The sequence below is a fragment of the Meleagris gallopavo genome, chromosome 6, assembly GCF_905368555.1.
Source record: "Meleagris gallopavo chromosome 6, MGAL_WU_HG_1.1, whole genome shotgun sequence".
NCBI classification, from domain to species: domain Eukaryota; kingdom Metazoa; phylum Chordata; class Aves; order Galliformes; family Phasianidae; genus Meleagris; species Meleagris gallopavo.
Window position 1 is genome coordinate 33,276,884 of NC_139409.1, and position 20,726 is coordinate 33,297,609.

At 41.8% G+C, this 20,726-nt stretch overlaps 1 protein-coding gene and 1 long non-coding RNA gene across 4 annotated transcripts in view; one reads left to right on the forward strand and one right to left on the reverse strand.

Annotated features, from left to right (window-relative positions):
- Window positions 1–20,726, forward strand: part of CHN2 (chimerin 2) — a 158,227-nt gene that overhangs the window by 101,403 nt on the left and 36,098 nt on the right. The gene's annotated exons all lie outside the window — the stretch shown is intronic.
- Window positions 185–9,186, reverse strand: LOC146544135 (uncharacterized). 2 transcript variants are annotated; one of them, XR_014883927.1, is made up of 3 exons: window positions 8,431–9,178; window positions 8,162–8,306; window positions 185–2,095 (listed from the first exon to the last, which is right to left on the reverse strand). It is a non-coding gene; the product is annotated as an uncharacterized LOC146544135 (long non-coding RNA). The 2 variants fall into 2 exon arrangements; XR_014883928.1 differs by lacking the exon at window positions 8,162–8,306 and having other exon boundaries at window positions 8,431–9,186.

The following is a 20,726-nucleotide window of genomic DNA, read 5'->3' on the forward strand; positions in this document are numbered from 1 at the left end:
GGTTCAACCACAGGGCTGGTAGAGCTCATAGGAGATTTGGCAACTGTGGGCAACTAGTAAATGGATGCAGTGATGGACCTGCTATTGAAAGTTTTCTTGTCTGAAGTGTGCTTACAGAGGTCACGGACTCTGGCTTATTATAGCTGTTAATATTTGGAAAAGAGGACACAGTAGTGAAAAAAGTACAAATTGTAACTATGAGCTCTTTATTGTAAGATATTCTCATCCCTGGAGAACAGTGGGACTGTGCTCAGTCCTCAGCATGAGTTATAAAGAATGAATACTGCCAGTTAGGCTTGATTGCCTTTTTGATAGAATTACAAAAGTAGTGAATGAAAAGAATGCAGCAGATGCAGAATAATTGGATTTTTAGCAAAGTAGTACAGTGTGTCTTGTAATCATACTCTTGACATTCAAATCGGTTGGTGCAAGAACATGGTCATGTGGATTGAAAACAGGTAAAAGAATTTCAAGAAAAGGGTAGAGATAATAACTTGATAGGCTGGGGAGAAGGAGCTGATGAAGTACTGCACGAACTGCAGTTTCTTTTCAGTTTTTTATTGATCAGGAAATGTGAACAAGACATTACCAGAAAATCAGATGGTGTGTGCTGTGATGTTGTTCAGTACAGGGATCTAATCCTTGGACACATAACAAGTGTTTGTGGCAGAAACATCAAGAGAATCTTGATTAGAAATTCTAAGAAAACAATCTGGCGTGTGTTATGTGTGTGAAAATGGGTCAAGCCACATCCATACCTTGAGTGTCTCTCCTGTTGAGAATTGACAGGGTTGTTTTGCTTTTAAGCATACACACTAAAAGCAGGGGCTATAGGCAAGGAAGAACATTGTCATAGCCAAAGGAGAAATTGTGTATCCACTAAATGTCAAGAGAAATTGTGGTTGCTATACTTTGAAAGCCTCTGATTTTCTGCTGGTTTATCCATCTAAAGAACCACTGCTGTGGAACCCATTGTCCATTGTTCCAGCTGTAGCTGGGAACTGCTTCCATTTCTCAAAGTGATTGTAGAGAGGTGCAGAAAGCCCCCTCCCTTTTCTCTGTGCCTGTGTGCTGGTCCAAGTGCCATTTGGCTGGTAGTGCAAGTCAACCTTTCCTGCATCTGTCGGGCATGCTTGTGATCTTGGCAGTGGGGTCAGAGACCACCCCCAGATCCACTCTCAGTGTGGCAGTCTGAAGAACAGGTTTCTCCAAAGGGAAAGGTGAGCTAGGAGCCAAGCACAGCCCTTTGTCAATCAGTCAGCTGGGGCTGAGCAATCCCAGGGAGGAAGATACTTCTTTCATTATAATGCTGAATGGTGTGGTATTTTGGAGGAGGGGAGGCAGATGGTTTGAAGACTCCTTGTGATACCTCTGCTGAACTCTGTACCTCTCAGACTCACAGGGAACAGCTTTGGAAGTATCGATTAAGATGATTTATGAATGAAGTTGTCACAATTAAACACTAGGTGGCATATTTACTTAAGACTTTCCAGAGACTGTGCTTGTGTGCATTCCACAGTTGGCACTCATTTGTGTTCATGGTTCGTGTGATGGCAGCAATATCCCAGCACAGGCTCCTGGGAATGTGTCCTGGTGTCTCTTTTTAGCAACAGATTTTTTGGCATGTTCTTAAAAAATGCAAGACAAAGATGCAATTGCTTACTTCAGCCTCAAAATTATTATTTAGTTTCAGAGTCACTTCTCTGTTAATTCTTAGGTTATTAAAGGTTGTGTGGTAAGATGTGGGTGTGCATGGTAATAGTCCTGTGGAAGGCTCTATTCTCACAAGGACTGTGTAAATACTGACAGGGGTTAAAATGCAAGCATGTATGGTATGACTTGCTTATTTTACACGTCTGAGAGACTGAATGTGGGAATGTTTAATGTGTTCCAAAAAATCAGATGAAGGAAACATAACTTTTTTCCTTATGTGAATACATAGCACAGCTTTTGCTCCCAGAGCGGATATTTTAAGGTAAAAGTGCCCGTGGTTAGGGCAAACTAGTCAAAGACAGAGCATATGCCCTTCTTCTGTCTGTGTGACACGTGCTAGGGCTGCCAGGCTGCAGTTTTCTGTATGCTGCCACTTCTCCACCTGTGGGAGAGAACACAACAAGCTTTCAGAAATGCCTTTCTCAGAGCCCATCCTTGAGAAATGCTGTTGCCACAACCAGCACTGGAGCAAAGCACTTAGCCACTACCAAATGTACCATGTTGACTATGTCTGCTCTAAAAATTCTTTGTTCTTCCTATTGATATTTTAAGAAGACAGTTATATGCTTTGGAGTAGCTGCAGATTCCTTGGAGTAAAGATAAACTTCTTTAGAAGTGCAGGAGTTATCTGGAGTGCTTTTTGCACAGGATGTTGCAGCTTTTCCTGTATCCACTACCAGCCTGGTTTCTGAGACCAGTGCCATCGTCCATCACCCTGCCCTGTTGTAACTCATGTATTGACCTCCGGTTCATCTTGACTATTTATAGCTATTCAATTCCAGCTCTTACAAGCAAAATGGGAGCTAAATATGTGAGTCTGAACTGGAGCATGTTCATTTTGCCAATGCCAAGGAGTGTGGGAAAATAGATCTTGCTATGAGAGCAGAATTATGGGGGCAAATCCTTTCCTGTCAGACTGACTGATATTGACCGTACAACAGACAGGCCAGTCCTGCTCACAGTGAAATGAAAGTCACGTTTCCCATCCCTTTTCTGTTCACTCTTCACTCACAAGAAGCAGGCTGTAGCCATGGCATTATCTGATGGCAGGGAATGTGGTGGGGTAAAATCTGAACATCTTACAGCTTCCTTTAGGATATGGAAAATGTGTCTGTGGCATCCATGCTCTGGCATCAGGAGAATCTGTTCAGGCTTGTTTCACAGAGATGAATCTATAACTATTCTCAGTAGTGTCTTTTGAGGTGCATACTCTATAAGGTTTTTGAGTCTGTTATTTTGCCAGCCCACAAGAAAATACTGGTAGACTAGCACATCATTTGGACAGTGAAGTGATGTTTTCCCTGTCTACTGCTGGGCTGCATTCTCAAGGCTGTGCTTTAAAATACAAGTAGATAAAGAGATAGTGATAGCTGGTCAATTCCAACCACCTCAAATAAATTACTCCTACTTATTTATGTATTTTAGGAAGTAGGGGAAAAATAATTTCCTTTGATTCCCCTCTTCCCCTCCCTTTGATTAGATTAATTCCATCTGGTCTATAATGCATTGCTGAATTTGTCAGGCCAAATGAATTTACAGGCAGTGCTTAAGGCACTTCCAGAATGGATGAAAATGGGGTATGTTGGCAGAGATTACAATCCAGCATAACATAGAAAGAGCTACCTGAGAAAATAGTATATTCCTATAGACTTTGGATGTTTTTTATTTCTCTATATTCAGCAGATGAATTTGTGCATAGACAATAAGTCTCAATATTACCAACCTCATACTACTGTAAAAAATGCAAGTGCTGAACTCAGTAGCAGTATAACAGAGTATTTATTGCAACAGGAGAGAAGTATTTTTCATGAGACTTCCACTAGAAAATTATACTAAAAATGGGGGTTGTCCTTGCGAAGCAGATATCAACAGAAGAAGTGTGTCTGTAATAGCCCATATGGGACTGCAGAATGTTTTGGATTAGCTATGCCCCATGGGTAATACTAGTTTTATCGTTTTATTGTTGTTGTCCTGTTCACAGTTCTGTGTATTTTAAGATGCTGTCCATGGCCTTTTGGGGTATAATTACATTTTTCACTTGATCTGTAATTTAGTAACTGAAACAACAAGACAAAAGGTTATCTGGAATCAGAGCTGACAGCCAGGAGGGTGAAGTGCTGACATTAGTCTGCCTCCTGACAGGTCTGTACCTCACAATTCATCTGTGTGTGTGTCTGTGATATATTTAAAAAGCGAGAAGCCTGGCAGAAAGGATTCTCAGCCTACATAGAGGTGTGGGCAAATGGCACAATAATGGGCCTCCAACTGCCTGTTTTATTATGGGCATTATGCCTTTTTCCTTGGCTCACTTTCACCAAACCTAATGAGAATAGTTGTCACAGACAACATCAGAGCATGGTTTTTTTGTTACTGCTGGAAAGCGTGTCATTGCTCTCTGTCCTTCTGAGATTTCATTCCGTAAGTAGTGCATACTGTTGGACTTCAATCCCTATTGCCGAGCTGATGGTCCGTCACTCTGATTTTATGTAGTGGTTTGTCCATCAGTGGTTGTGTTACTTGAATCTTTAAATTCCTTAGCTTTAATTATCTACTCAGATTCATAAAAGATAATCATATTGTTCGCATCTAACCATAGCAGTGCAGACACAGAGTGAGGCTTTGGGTGAGATGATGGTGGGCAGTGAGGCAGAAACAAAGCCTGAGTTTGGACACCACTGGTTTGGGCTCCTGGCTCAGCCCACAGCTCCACGTGGGCCAATGCTCCAGCACTGAGAGGATTTCAATGTGTGCTTAGAAAAGACTTCCTAAGCAAGGTGCCCTTTCTTCAGTTAAACACCTCGCATTGCTCTATGACTCTTCTATCCCCTCTTGAATAGTGGTGCTTCTTAAGTAATGGTGCTTCAAACTTCACCTTCTTTAGCTTTGGGCCCTTCCTGTCAAACTAATTTTTTACTTTATACCGGACTTTTTCCACTCAAAATCAAGCTTGAGAACTTTTGGTGACATAATAAAGAAGTCCAGGGAACTTGTTTCAGCAAAAGAGAATGTCTGAGCCAAAAGCTGATGAGAGAGGTGTTAAAATAGTGTCTAAAAGCATTAAAAACGTTAGTGCGATTAGATTCCACAGCTTCCAAAGTCGTCAGTTGAAAGAAAGGAAGCATTGCCAAATCTGAACCTGCAGATGGGTAAAGAAGTGCATGTTCCATCCCACTAATCAATATTTATTTCTATTTTAAGTCTGCAACCGACTTTCTAAAAATCCAGGTGTGCTGTCACATCAGAAGAGATTCTGCTGTTCTGTTCAAGGGGAACAATAGTAAAATGTAATGCAGTTACCTCCAGCTACCCCTCAGCCTCTTCCTCTTCCACCAGCCAGGAGGGAAGGGGCAGGCAGTGATCTTTAACTATAACCTGCCTGAGCTTCTGAGCAACAGGAAAATATGAGGAACCAGCAGGAATTTAGAAAGCTCAATATATTGAGTGCTTCAAACATTCACCACCAGTTTGCCCCAGGGCAAGAGACACTGAGTTATTACTTCCCCTGAAGGGAAATGAAGCAGTGCACCCTTGGAAGCTGCTGTTGCCATCCTTCAGTGGAGGGGTACTCCAGCAGCAGACCATTCTGATATTCTGAGGAAGAAATTCAAGTGCGCTGGGAAGTGTCAATATCAAGCTCTGTCCTACTATCTCATCCTTTGCTTGTCCCCTGGATGACCAAACTTGATAGAAATCATAGCTGTGTTGTGGTATCTATCCTTATGCTGGGGAGCTGGTAGCACCAGCTCTTACTTACACCTCTTCCAGTTGGATATTTGTAAATCTTTCCCACCTTTTTGATACCACCCTGAAGGACAGAAGTTCAGCCTCAGTCCCAGTTCTGCAATGTGAATCTCTCAGGATGTAATCAGAAATAATTTTTGCAAGAATGGAAATGCAGACATACCCAGATTCTCTTGCAAAGAGGAGCACATGATAAGAAATGTAGGTTCCTATTGCTGCTGCTGTGGAACAGAGCATTAGTAATTTCTTCTGACAAGTGGCATCACTTCCAGAAGTGCAGTAAAGAGGAAAGCATTAAAAATACGAAACAAAGATCAACCCATTGACCACTTTTGGTTCTGTTGACTCCTCCTTTCTCTTAAACAACATAGACACTTTTCTCAAGTTGTAAATTGTTGAGGAATTTACAGAGAATGAACACGGATCAGCTCTTTGTCAAGAAACAGAAATTAAGATTTGGAAGTATTATTTTAAGGTCATGTAAAATATATATTTTTCTTACAGTTTTTGTTTGTTTTTAAAGAATTATTTTTTTCAAACATATGTTAAGGTACACATATGCACAGGGAAAAAGTACTGGTGCTGTCATCATTACTCTTTTTCAACTTCCACAGCAAAGCCATCCAGGCTGGCTGTGGAAAGCCCTCACTGAGGACTATTTTAAAATTTTACATCAGATGTGTTGCAATCTCAGCTTTTCCCTTGTTAGGAAGGGACATTACATGCTGTTGGCCATAGCAAGATTTATCAGAGCAACATCAGAATAGACCATCTATACAAGGGTTCTCAACACTGTGAATCAGCCCTTTGTTACCTAGGAGGCTTCAACCTAAGTCAAACTGGAAATGGGGTTGTTCCCAGGAATCTGAGGAGATAGATGCCCAGGGAGAGCATAAGAAAGGCTTTCCCTGCTATGCTGTTGGATCTCCTTCCTTCCTTGTACCTGAGGCTTGCAAGGAGGCATGCCTGGCTGTTCTTCTGCTTGTAGCTTTTCTTGGAAGAGAGGAATGGGGTAGGAGAGGAGCAGGATAGGTAATAACAGTGATCCAGAGGGAAAAAAGCCAATTCTGAACTGCTCTTCAAAAAATTAAAAAAAAAAAAAACAAAAAACACACAACCACACCTGTGCCCTGGGAGCTGGAGAGATGGGCATGCCAGGAAACACAGAGTGCTTTGTGGAGCAGGGCTTTTCCTCACAGCTGCTTTTGGTGCACAGACACAAACCTCTGAGATCTGCCTCTGGGCTGCACTCCACTAGACCAATTCCCACAGCTTCTTCTCTGCCCTCCTTGTTCACTGGCAGCAATTAACCTCCCTGGGTCAGGCCCCAACATTTCAGGTCCCACAGGCTGGATCCTGCTCCTGGACTCTGCCTGACAAGCATTCGGTTGTTGCTCTGAGAGATCTTGGGAAAAGTGACATGAAAGATGTTTTGCCCAGTCTTCTGTGGGAGGGTGCAACAACCGGTTGCAAATGTATTTGATAAATAAAATTATCTTCCAAAAGTATCCCGCGGCAGGGACTTTGCCCAAGTAGTCTTCAAAAATTTTAAAAAAGGGATCTACTTTGAGTAAAGTTCACATGAGAAATTAACAGACATTTTTCCAATCTGGTACACTGGAATGCCTCCCCCTCACACAGTGGTTTTCCTTCAGTCAATTTTTATCTTTTATTTAAACTATCATCCAGAATAATCACCCACCTACACCACCTTTATTTTTGTTCATTATTTCCCCTTGCCTTCCCAGGACAAGAAAAAGTCTTTCTTTTGGCTTGTTCCCACTTTATGCTTCAGAAACCCCAGCACAGATACCCTGGTTTCTACCTATGGAGCATCGGCACAGCAGAGGAAAACAGTCACCTTCTTCCACAGCACAGAAGATGCAAGAAGGACCAGCAGCAAGGGGGTTAAAGGGAGTCCCATAGCAAAAATTTGCAATGCCTTGAAATTTTAAGTATTATAACTCACAAATACCCGTGAGAATAAAACTCTGTAAGTCCAGTTATTTCTGGTTAACACACAACACTCGGGGCCAGTTATACATGGTGTTTTTTTCTGTGAACAGTGGAATTGGTGATGCCTGGTTCCCTACTGATTTGTGCTCTCTCTCTGTGCACTCCTCACTTTGTTAAGCCCAGCGATCCCTCCAGACCTTTGCCACATCTCTCCCTCACCCATTTCTCTCTCCCTCCAGCACCTCCTTTTCACTGCCTGCCAAGGAAGCAGCAGTGCCGGGGCTCCTTGGCCCACACACACTGCTGAACTGCACTTGCCTCCATCCAGCTACCAAATTTTGTGACACTCAGACATATGTTCCTCCATCTTGAATTCTGTGAGATATAATAATACATGCCAGCTTATTATACCCACAGAATGAATTCAAGTGGTTTTAAAAATAAAATCCCAAATTTGGCCTTGCCTTGACTGCTGTAGCTGGTGACCATTCGAGACCTGTCTGAAGCTGAGAGAATGGGCGTCGAGTGGGGGTGATGTTTCTGTATAGGATGGAGAAAGAGGTTTCTGTTGTGTAGCTATTCTTCGTGCTTGAGAAGTACATAGCTCACAGCATTTTCCCTCGTCAAAGAGACTGAAGAGGGGAGAATAATTGGTGCGGTGCTGTCTTGAGCATCCAAGAATTGCAGTTTTGGATGTGGCAAAGTGTCCTTACCTCTAGCTAGATAGGTTGAAATGGGTGAAGTCTCTTACCTTGACCTCCTAGAGCAGAGGTGCCTGACATACTGCCCTTTTTAACCTCCATTGCACAAAATGACAACCCTAGAACCAGGAACATCACACTTCCACCATCCAGTTAAGTTAGGTTCCTGGCTGAAGAACACCCACAGAGCTCTTGCTGTGATAGGAAAAAAGGACCTTGTATAATCAATGAATATACAGATGTTATAATTAAGAAATATAATTAAGAAAGTTCAGCTAAACAAGTTATCACACTAAAGAAGAATAGATGGAAAGCTTACCCTTGTCCTGGACTCACTGAGAAGACTCCAAGAGGAGCAATCTCTAAAAGAGATCCTTCCCTAATAGCAGTCAGCTCTTAAATGGGTCTAGGAGAGGTGGAGCAAGGCTTCACCCCTTCTGGTAGCACAGGTGAATTGCCTTCAACTGCGCTCCCAGGGCTGATTCATTGCTGATCTCAGGTGGTCAATGAGAGGTTCAGGCTATGATTCAGCAGTTCCTATACAGGCCTCCAGAGAGAGTCCTGTATTTTTATCTGAATAGACTCTCTAACATGCAGGACAATGTTTCAAGCTCATTTGCAACATCTATTTTCCATGACTTTTCTCAGAGTTACGTGTGCTTAGCAATACTAAAAAATTTTCTCACAAAAAAAAAGCATCATGTGGTCTCTTCTAGTTTGGTTAAACTCTTCAAGCAGGGAGCTTCTAAAACACATCCTCTATTTTTCTGACTGCTCCGGTTCCAAGAAAGATTGAGTTTGCTTTGTTTTTTCAATGAGACTCGTCCCAGTGAACTGCTGTCTTGGTTGTGCAGAGGGATAAATGCCTGATTTTCTCTTTTTGAAGAGGGAAAAAAAAAAAAAAGGTTTGCACTTCTGCTCAGCCTCAGCCATTTGGCTGGGAAGTTTCCATATCGTATGTCATACTGGCTTTTCTTCTCCAGAAAACTGCACATATGAGACTGAAGGGAAGTACAAGGTTTTGACAGAATTTAGAAGATTCCAGCTAATTGAGTTCACTGGGAATTTTTCTACACAGCATTTTTTCTTTTGAAAAATGCCAGCTCCATGTGGAGGAGGGTCAGTTCCAACAAATAACTCACTTTAACAGAGATAGTTTGAAGAAGCTGGAAGTTGAAGGGGCCCGGCTCCAGCTAGTGCCTGGCACGATGGTGTTTGTACCCCGTGACCTTATAGGGCTCAAAAATTCTGTGTAGGAAATCTCATCATTGCACTGTTGTCAGCAAGTAATTAGGAAAATCAAACTGTTACTGCATCTCTTCTACGATTAACCTGTGCACTAAGTTATAATCTACTTCTAGGAAGGGAATTTTTTTAAGGGCATGTAGTGACAGGATGAGGAGAAATGGTTTTAAACTGGAATAGGATAGATTTAGACTAGATATTAGGAAGAAATTCTTTACTGTGAGGGTGGTGAGACAATGGGAACGGGTTGCACAGCGAGGCTGTGGATGTCCTCTCTTTGGAAGCATGCAGGACCAGGCTGGATGGGGCTTTGAGCAGCCTGGTCTAGAGGGAGATATCACTGCCTATAACAGGGTGCTTGGAACTAGATGATGTAAAGATCCTTTCCAATCCAAACTATTCTATGATTCTCTGATTCTTGTTGTTTGGTTTATAAGCTTTGGTCCAGCCTTGGGCGATCAACTGTTTTCCAGTCAGTGGGGTTGCCCACGTCAGACTTTTAGCCTGGGGAAAGGAGTTCATATAGCTCCAGTAGTAAGAAAAAATGACTAGGGGAGAGAGAGACAGCATTAAAAGAGCTTTAAAGTGCAAAATTAAGTATTTGGAAGTTAGGGAACACCAAATAGGGGATCATCAGCACAACCCCAGTTGTACGTTTAAATGATTGGTACAATTTTTAGTTATGTGATCCCATTTCTTTTCTGTGGGGCTCCTGCCTCACTCACTGTACTGAAGAAACTTTGCTCAGTTGAAGAAGCATGGATGCATAGTTAGAAGTGTTGTTGTCCACAAATTGGATTTGGGTGGTTTAAAACCAAAGAGAATGTCCAAATTTTGCCTTTCTCTGAAAGCCACAGCTATAGTTGACTACAATTTCTACTATTTCCATTTTCTGATGACTGTTAAGTCATGGCTGTGGGTGAGGGGGTGGCTGTGGTTAAGCATCTTTTCCTTGTTATTTATGGAAATGGAAGGCATGTGATGAAAAGGAAGAAGAAAGAAGTCTACTACAGGAATGAAATTTGTTGAAAGTTTCACCATGGACTGGATTACATCCCTGCCCAGAGCTCTCACTTGGTGTTGGCAAGCAGCTCAAACATGTTCAGAGGTTAATGAGGCTACTTCTGCTGCTGAGTGCACGAATTAGATTCTGCTGAAGTATTGAGTAAATGCAGGTGAAAGTAATGGGATCTGTTCCCTGAGTATAGAAAATAGTACAGCGTATTAAATGTTATTAAAAAATGCAAGCTGCCACTACAATTAGGTACCAAAAAAGAGGAAAGATTAATATAATGAGTCAGCCTCTTGTCAGTGAAATGGAAATAATACCAGCCTTTCTTCTTGCTGTGATTTGGGGGAAATTATTGTGCAGCGTTCAGACAACACAGCATCCCATTCCCCAGTGAGCCAGGGGTGAGGGAGTGGAATGAGTGTTAAAGATTCAGAGGAGAACTTGAGAGGAATGTGCCTTATGTGAGCTGAGTCGGAGGAGAATAGTCTGTGCTCGTGTAAACACAGACAGCATCATATGACTTCAAGGGTCAGAGCTCAGCCTGAATTAAGATAGAGCTTTCTTTTTTAATATTTAGCATTCAGAAGATGAAAGAAGCATTGCCCTAGAAAAATCAGTTTTTAAATTCTGCTGGATACTGGGATTTCTCTTTAGAAGTAAATTAGGACATTCTATTCTTTTCTTTGCACTTCAAAGATTTATGTGCATGATAGATGATCTGTTCTCTAAGTGCTAGTCAGCACAATGGAAAACGAGCCATGAGCTTGTCCCATAAAGTCCTGGGAAGAAACAAATAAAACAAGTGACGCAGGGAGGGTTTGCCTTCTTTATGTGGCTGAATAAAGCATTTCTTACCAGAATGGATAAGGCAGTAGTCTGCCAGCTTTGTGGCTGATGCAAGCAGAATTTTTAGTCATAATATTGTAACAGAAAGGAAAGCAAATGAATCAGACAGCTTTTCCAGAAAGTGCTTCAGAAGGCTTTCTCCCAAGGCTACACTTAATCCCTCAGTTGTCACTTGCTTCCCATCACCCAGAAGCAGGTCTCTGCTCATCTCACAGGTATCCTGAGGATTACTAGTAATACTTTCTTTTCTTGTTCCTATCTATTTTCTGTAAAAGCACCCATATGGAGTAGGCACTTTATGGACAAATAAGGAAGCAAGTTACTATTCCTAGAATCTTGTGATCAGTAAGGCTTTGTCTGATGTTGTGTAGGATGAGCATCTCTGGACTGCATTTATGTATACTTCACTTGTAATGATTTAGCTTGTGTGCCTGGCTGTGATGACTCTTATTTCACAAAACCTTGAAGTGCAGTAGGTGATTCACAGCAGAGCCTTTGCTATAGGTTGGAACAGTACATCAAGAAAAACAAAAGAGTGGGTTCAGGTCTGTCTGGCCTGGTGCTTTTTCTTCCAGTTCACGCTCCGAAACCCACGCATCTCAGAAACTGAGTCAAGTGGGTGTTCCCATAGACTGCCAAATGTGTATGTTAGAAGGAAACAGCAGAAACCAAATTCTCAGTGTTGACAGAGAAACCGCTGGGGAGAAATGAATCCTGAGGAGTTCCAGTCCAAAGCCAGGGTCAGAATATTATCGCTGGCTTTCCTAAAGCATCAGTGTGCTCAGAAAATGGAGGAGGGGAGGGATGTGTGCAGCAGAGGCAGTAGCAGGGCCTGCAGCAAGACATTGGGTGCTCTGAGCATCCTGGCCCCAAGGAGACTGCTGCTGCCACCTGTGTCATGCAGACCCCTGGTGAGTGGGCCCCCGGTTTGAGCTTCAGCAAAGAGCATGGAGGTATTTCATCCTGAAGGTGGTTGCAAGGAAGTCGTCTGCAAAATTAATGGCCTCATTGTCATCTTAACTGTGTAAAGCACTGCAGTCCTATCCCTGATGGCTGGGAAGGAATGCTGGCTCAAATAACTTTGCTAATCACTGATATCATATTAAGGGAAGGTGATTTATCTTCCCTCAGTAAATAGTTTGGGTTCTTACATAGCAAGCACACTTACAGTCAGTGTACACAACTGCTCAAGATAGAGAGCCTTTTTAATAGTATACTGTCTAGCATGATCTTTTTTCAACAGTAACATTTGAAAGGCATGCAGGAAGATGGACAGGTGGTGCTTTTGGCTTGAAATAAAAGCTTTCCTATTTTGATTTTGCTCTGAGTTTAGGCCTATATAAGAGGAATTGTGCAATCTTTCTAACTACTGTACTTTTTCCCAGTATATCCACTACTACAAAAAGCAGTAGTATGGGACTGTAATATCCAAAATAGTAATTCTGCACTTCCAAGTATTTGCATTTTTCTAATGAAGTATCCTGACAGTTATATTTTACCTGTATGCGATTTATTTTCTCTGGTTTAGAGACAGACTTTGGGTACATGAGTGTGGTGTTTACCATGCATGACTCCACATCTTTCTTTTGCCTGTAATACATTTTTCAAATACAGCCAACTACTTAAATTTAAATATGGGATGCTCATACATTGATATGCGTATTATATGTCTATATATGTGAATAGCATATCAAAAGACATATACATATGCAGATATACCAAAGATAAATAGTGCAATGTTGTAGCATGAGAATATAATAGATTCATAAATATGAAATACTCCCTCTATTCTTTGTTTTCTATGCAAAGTTATGGACCATCAAATAGATTAAAGCCTGTGGCTGCTGCATAGTAAAGCAAGCAGCTGCTCGATATTTATTTTTATCTTCAATGCTGAAAAAGTAGACCCACTGCTCATTAAATTAGTCTTGGTTCTTCCAGTAATCACGGTGTATCTCCTTCAGCAGAGGTCCAGGTTAGAGATATTTGGATTTTCTCCAGCAACACCTAGTTTTTTATTTCTTATTTTTCAGAAAGTGTATATCCGAGCGCAAAAATGTTTTGTTAAATAGAAATAAAATTCTTTACTAACTGTGTATTCACACATCACATCTACGTCTTCAGCACGCACACCTCAACACGTCCTTGGATTTCTTTGGGTGTCCCCAGCCTTAGTATAATCTGCCTGATAGATTGGCTAATTATGCTGGAAGTTAATGATCCTCGGCCCGTAGGCAGCCTGCTATTGAGCTGGGAAGCCAAAAACAGCCCCCTGGCTAGCTGGCAGATCTTCCCCAGACACAGAAGATCTGAAACACTGTCATTTTCCCCAGAAAATTACTCTCACCAAATGCCAACTGGTTCCTGGGGATTTTAAAATTTGAGCAAAAAAACCAAGAAGTATTACACAGAACAAATGCCTTTCTTTACAGAGAAATCTAGTCCACATACACTCTTTGATAAATCATCACATCAATCCGCACACCTTTTTCTTAATATGTGCCTCTTTCCTATTATGTCCATGGAATTACAGACTCTATTAATACACACATGCACATATATAGAATTAGACAAAATATATTGCCTATAAGTAGGTAGGTTCTTGTTGTGCCCAGAAGGGCAGTGCTGGAATTCTTCAGATAGTTCTTAACTATGCTGTATCTTGGGTTCTAAACACTTCGGTCTATTTATAACTTTAGGAAGTTATTTTAAAGATGTGTTTTAATGGAAAGTCTAACTGGGGCTTGTTTGGAACTAAAGTATTTGTAATTTTTCAGTAGATGTTTTAAAAATATTTTCTCTTTGTACAAATTGGTCTGGTTGAGTGTATATTTTGGACTTGCTACAGTGGAAGTTGTTTTGCAAGCAGACTGGCGTAGGTTAGAAATTACAAAATGAAGCATCTGGATGTATGACAATATAAACGATAATATTCAAGGAAAGCTCTAGGTTCTGACAAATGTTGAATAAATTGTGTCCTTGTTGTATGCATTTATCTCTTGAACTTGTGCCAGTTTGCTTTCTGAAGAAGCAGGGGAGCGGTTATTCTGGGCAAAACAGGGGGGAAAAAAACTGCAAAGAGTGTTCTTAGTGGACTGGAAGAAGGTTTCCACTTCCTTCCTCCTCTTTGTTTGCATGTTTATCAGAAATTCAGCATTTAACCAAAGGAGAGCTGTGAGCTTTAATACTTAGAATATAATATATAGTGCACTTTTAAAACACTCTGGGGATTTATTGTTGGGTCCTTCCTCCAATACTTGCAAATTCTTCTTCGCAGCCTTAAAAATGAATGTCTTTGTCTGTTGTGATTATGTCCCATTTCTTACACAGGAAAAAAGGACTTGTTATGAAGGTGGGGCAGCTTTCTAGACTGTACGCTCTTCAGGGCAGGGATTGATCTTTTCCTCTGTGTTTGCACAGCATCTCTGTTGTCACAACCTGGCTGAATGCTCAGGCTCTTGTGCACTATTGCAAGGCAAATAATAAACTTATGAAAAACAAAGAGTCTGTCCTGTCAATGGGAGTTTTACCTAAGTAGGAACGTAGGGAAATGAGGTGCCAAAGTCAGTGCTGTCCATTTTGTGCTATTTAACATATAGTAACAATTTAAAACAGTAAGTTTTATAAATTAGCCATGCAGTACACTGACTTCATGAGATTTGCTGATGATAAATATAATGACATTTCTTGCTAACAACAAATAGTAATATCGTGCAGATTTACCAAAGGGAAATGCTTCTTATTTTGTAACCTCACCTTTTAAAATAAAATTGAATTCAATAGGAATCCTGCCAGTATAAATCACTGTAAGTTGCAGAATTGCTAAAGCATACATGGAAGTACTTCGGCAAATCTAGACTGCCTAATCATTCAGTTCACTACATGAATTACCATACAGTTAACCATAGAGGACATTTCACTTTTCTTTAGGCAATGAGTTAACATATATTACTAGTTTGAGACATCTTAGGGAGTAAAAATGAAATGTGAAATTAGCTCAGTAAGTATTTATCTCGTTTGATGCTTCATGCAGTTGTGAGAGGAGAATCATCTCAGCTGAATATGAGCAAGAAATGACTGGAATATTGATAGTATGAATGGCTGAAGCAAAACTGCTTTGAAAACAGTGGCCCAGATGTATTCAGTAGGATAGATGGCCCACATCTAGCATTAGACAGGCAATTACACAAGGGTAGGAATCAGAAGCTGAATAATAATACACAGGGTAGAAGCTGTCACTGTGAGGAAGCAGAGATCCCTGGCTAGAGCTGGGACCAAACCACAGCAGAAAGTTCACTGAATTCTTCAAGGGGAACATTCATTGTTCAACAGCAAGCCATAACAATAATGCTGCTCTGAGTTGTACCTTGGGAGGAAGAGTGTTTTAAACAGCAGCTCTGACTGTTCAGAAGAGCTTGCTGGTTGCTCAGCTGATGTTTTTCTGCTAAGTCACAGCCATGGAAAAGCTACCAGACTCTATACATTTCTTTCTCACTTGCAGCATTAACATCCCATGGTATTGTTCTCTGCTGAACTGTGGAGCTAATCACCTTATCCTGGCTTGATTCCTAAGGCTCTTTGGATCTCATTTGGTGCTAAGCACCTACTATGGTTTTTAAGAAATGATGCCTCCCACCATCTCACTCCTTGGCAGTCAGTGTGTCAAAACCTGGTTCCTGGGTGTAGGTAGCTGGCACCTGGATGGTTCCTAACTCTTCCCCCTGGCAGAAAGCATGTACTTATTTCATGCTGTTGATTCCATTGCTGATTATTGTGAACAGCTCAAGGAATGGCTATCATTGCTTTTTAGTGCCCTTGTCATTAGCTGGGAGAAAGCACTGGACCAGTGCTCTTGAATATCCTCAATTACATTGACAGTGGGATTGAGGCACCCTCAGCAAGTTTGTGGGTGACACCAAGCTGTGTGGTGCAGTTGACACACCTGAGGGACAAAAAAAAAAACCATTCAGAGAGACCTAGACAGGCTTGAGCAGTGGGCCCAGGTGAACCTCATAACATTCAAAAAATCCAAGTACAAGGTCTTGCACCTAGATCGTGGCATCAGTACAAGAGGGAGGTGTAAGGATAGAGCACAGTAAAAAAGGATCTGCCTAAAAGTATCTGGGGTACTAGGGTATGGCAGATAGACACGAGCCAGTACTGTGCCCCTGCAGCCCAGACAGCCAACCATTTCCTGAGCTGCATCAAAAGCAGCATGGTCAGCACCATAAGGAAAGTGATCCTACCCCTTAGCTCTACGCTGGTGAGACTTCACCTGGAGTACTGTGTTCAGATGTGGAGCCTGCAGCACAGGAGAGACATGGACCTGTTGGAGCACATCCAGAAGAGGACCACAAAAGTGGTCCAAGGGATGGAAAAACTCCCCTGAGATTACAGGCTGAGACAGCTGGGGCTTTTCAGCCTGGAGAAGAGAAAGTTCCTGGGAGACCTGAGATTGGCCTTTCAGTATCTAAAGGGGGGGCTGTAAGAAAGAAGGGGACTTTTCAGCAGGATCTGTTCTGACAAGAGAAGGGGAAGTGGTTTTAAATGAAAAGTGAGGAGATTCAGATTGAATATAAGGAAGAAACCTTTTAGAGTAAGGATGGTGAAGTAGAATAGGTTACCCAGAGAACTGGTGGATGTTTCATCCCTGGAGACATCCAAGGTCAGGCTGAATAGGACTCTGAACAACCTGATCTCACTGTAGATGTACCTGTTCATTGCAAGGGAATTAGACTAGATGACTTGTAAGGATACCTTCCAACGCAAATGATTCTATGATTTTATGATTTCTAGTTGTTGCTTCTTTGTCCCAGGGACCCTTGGATAGATGTTCCCCCTTGCCTCTTCCCTGCAGAGTCCATGTCATGTGAAGCACTTTATCGTGCCAGGTCCCATGGATTTATGTCACGTGGGTAGCAGCAGCAAGGTGCAAATCAATATCATAGTCACCAGCTAACCCTGCCAAGCAACTCAGAAGATGACTCTGCTACCTTCACCAAAGCCCTGATTCCCAACAGCTCTAGCTCAGCTGGAATTGAAGCTGAGAGACCTGGAGCAACCTGGAAGTCTACAGGGGATTGTAACTAGACCGGGAATTACCTTGTGTTTGTTACTGAAGCTGGGGATGTCGCTGCTCTTTGACATTTAAATGCAGTTGTATCTAGAAAGGGGTTTATTTTATTATTATTTTAACCTACATCTAACTGGTGACTGCAGTGGTTTTTCTTAGAAGCAGGCATTGCCCTCACAATCCCATTACTACTACTTAGCTGCACATACCGCTGCTCCTTAAGAGCAAGCTAGAAACTGATGGTAGAGCAACAGACTCTTCAGTGGATTGTGCTTTGAGGAGCATATGGCACATGTGCTGTAAGGCACATTTTACCTGTTAATTCTCAAACAAATTTAAGATGTTGCAGTCTGACCAGTGAAGATCTATGTGATATGTGATTTGCCTGCAAAGATAACCTTTCTCGTTGCAGCGTTTTGCCACTGCTGAAGTTAGTGAAGAAGATTAGTAAGAAAGCAAAAAGGTCCCTCAGTGGGAAGGGCTCATCCTACACATCACAAAAGAATCCAACTCTGTTGCCCTGCAGAGTACAATCACTTCACCATACAGCAGGGAAGGCTGTGAGAATGGTGTGTGAATGAAGTGTGGAGCACAGGCAAAACAAAAGCAACTGGCTTTCATTCTATGCCAGTCTTGTAATTATGTTAAATTACTAAGAGCCCATGTTGGCAAGTTGCAAAGAAATGCTATAAATTAAAATAAAACAAGGGCAGGAGGTAATCATGATGATGCTGATAGAAGATGGCAGTTTATTTAATGAAATCTCCCTGTATTATAGCAATCATAAGCTGACTTGTTAAACGTCTTAAAGCAAATTAGTTGTACTACCCAAAGTCATGTGCATGGAGCTGTGGTTTTCTTTCAGTGCATCAAAGCCTTACTTTAGTTTTTGTCTTATGCTCTGGAAAGTAATTTGTGTAAACACGAGATTTAAAATACGGCATTGTCTGCTCCTTGCTAAGTAAATCCTTCATTAATGCTGTGTATATTAAGTGCATCTCCGCTCCATCAGGGCTGAAGCGCAATGCTTTCAAGCAGCTGAGTCTCTTCAGGGCATTCCTTCAGGAGCAATCCTCTTGAATGAGCCTGTGCAAAGATATGGCCATGGCATGGCTCTTTTCTGTGCTGTCTGGATCAATGCCGTCTTTCACTTGAGAGCAAAAATGAAAATAGAAAACAGTCATTGGTAACAGCAGTCTGCTGAATACACAAATCTTCTGTTATTTTCCATTTCCACTATGAGAACTGTGTTCTTTTCTGCTTAAAATGATAAAGTATTTAGAGATGTGTCTTTTGTTTTAGTAGCAGAAAAATCATTCATGGTGGGGCTAGGGCTGTCACTCCAGATTAACGGTGCACTGGAGACCAGCAGATAAACAGAAAGAAAAGAATGCAAAGATGCAAAGCTCCCGTGTGTCTTCCATGAGCTTATACAGGGGAATACAGCCCTGCCTTTGGGAGGACCGCCTTTGAGACTCACGTAAATGAAAACTAAAATGCTGTAGTGAAGGTTTATGGTAGCAATGGAGGATTCCTACACGTTTATTTTTACTTTGTTCTGAACCGTGATAAAAGTAAAACCCTCAACTTTTTATGAAATAGCCCTGAGGAAGCAGGATAAAAGGCAGAAACAGATCCGAGTTAGATTACCGTTCCAACTATTTTTAATGTTTTATGAACTGTTTTGAACAAAATGGTTCCAACTGGAAACAGAAAATTCCTTGTTAAGGTATTTCAAACTTAGACTTTGCCAGCTTAGAAAAAGATATGCAGACTCTGGGTCTTGGTCAGAACTTCCCTGTGCAAAGTTCCTAGTCTGATGAGTCACATATCCTGCAAAGAACAGTTTCCCTGAAAATTCCCCCCTACCCAAGCTCAAACATGCTGACTAATAGTTGATGACACTCAGTGAAGCAAATGGATCCTCCCCCTGTTCCCTCACAGGCCCTGGCCCAGCTCCATGGTGTGCTGAAAGCCCCGGCTCCCATTGAATTAGAGGCAGTGGAAGACACCCAGCACAACATCGGGTTGGGCCCCTCCGGAGCGTGCTGTTGCTACCGTCAGCATTGCTGATATAGAGGGACTCAGAGTGGGATTGATGGGAGCTATTGCCTCTCTTGTCTCATCAGCATAATAGTTTTCTGCATTCCCATCCACTGGGCGCAGCTGTGCAAATCTGCTGAAAGCCATGGGTTTATTCCAGAAGCCTCGCAGATGGAGCTGGTTTGTACAGTTGTGCTGGAGGGAATAATTTGAACCTTATTCCCTGTGGTCATATGCAAGAAGAAAAAGCTTAACTTGGCTCTTTGGTCAAAACCACAGAAAGACAGTGATGTCTCCCATGGAACCTGAGCTGTGCTTTATCAGTAAAAACATCCTCCTCAGCTCAGAAGCTGGGACAAGTGGCTGTGGGGCACTGCCTGATGCCAGGCCCCAGCCCCAGCTTGGGCACTCCATGCTGTCCCCTGTCCCTCAAGGAGCAAAGAAATAGTTTGGTGGCAGAGGATGCTGGGAGCTTCCTTGATCTCAGTAATGCCCCTGCATAGAAGATGCTCAGTGCCTCCCCCAAAGGAGTCTTTTGTTCTTTGTGGAGTGTTTTCATCTTCACACATGTCTGTCGGTTGTTTCAAAGGGAGGGTGAAATAAAACAGATTGGAAAAATCATTTCTGATCCTTTTGGCAGTGTGTGGAGCTGGTAACATAAAGAGTGTGATAGCAGCTGTGTCGCCACTTTGATAATCATCTTCAGTGAGACATTCCTCAACGCAGTAACACCACTTCACTGTAATAACCCACTTAGTGCACCAAAATGAATATTGCATTTTCCTGTTTGAGTTTTGTTTTACAAATTTTACCGAATTCTGCACTATTCCTTATAAAACAACACTTCTGTTTGTTGTGCCATTCCCCATTCACTCTAACAGAGTACTAACATCTTACAGAGCCTGAGTATCATAGACGGGCTTTTATTTTGTCAGTTTTACAGCTGGGAATACGGAGGCAGGGAAAGGTTAATTATTTCATCCCAGTCTGTGTGGCCAACAATGTAACAAGAAGCAGAATTCAGAAATTCAGCTCTGATTGTCAGTGATATAGCGTATATCCATGACAGCTTATTTCAAAAATCACACTTTATATATACTGCTAATTTGTTTCAGGGATTTTTCCACACATTGGAAAGTCCTGTTTGGAGACTTTTATTTTATTTTGCTGGAAGCCTCATCTGTTGCAAAGCAAAAACCTATACTCTGCAGAAAAACAAGATGGCACCAACTACAAAATACATGTAAGTGCCAAATTCCATCAACCTAAATAGTAATCAGATGACATTCTTCAGGCAGTGTATAAATCGAGGGAAATACTATCCAGGTAAACTTCAGGAAATATTTCAACCAGGTGAGATCACTGCACACAACCCAATCAGGGCTCCAGAGTTTGT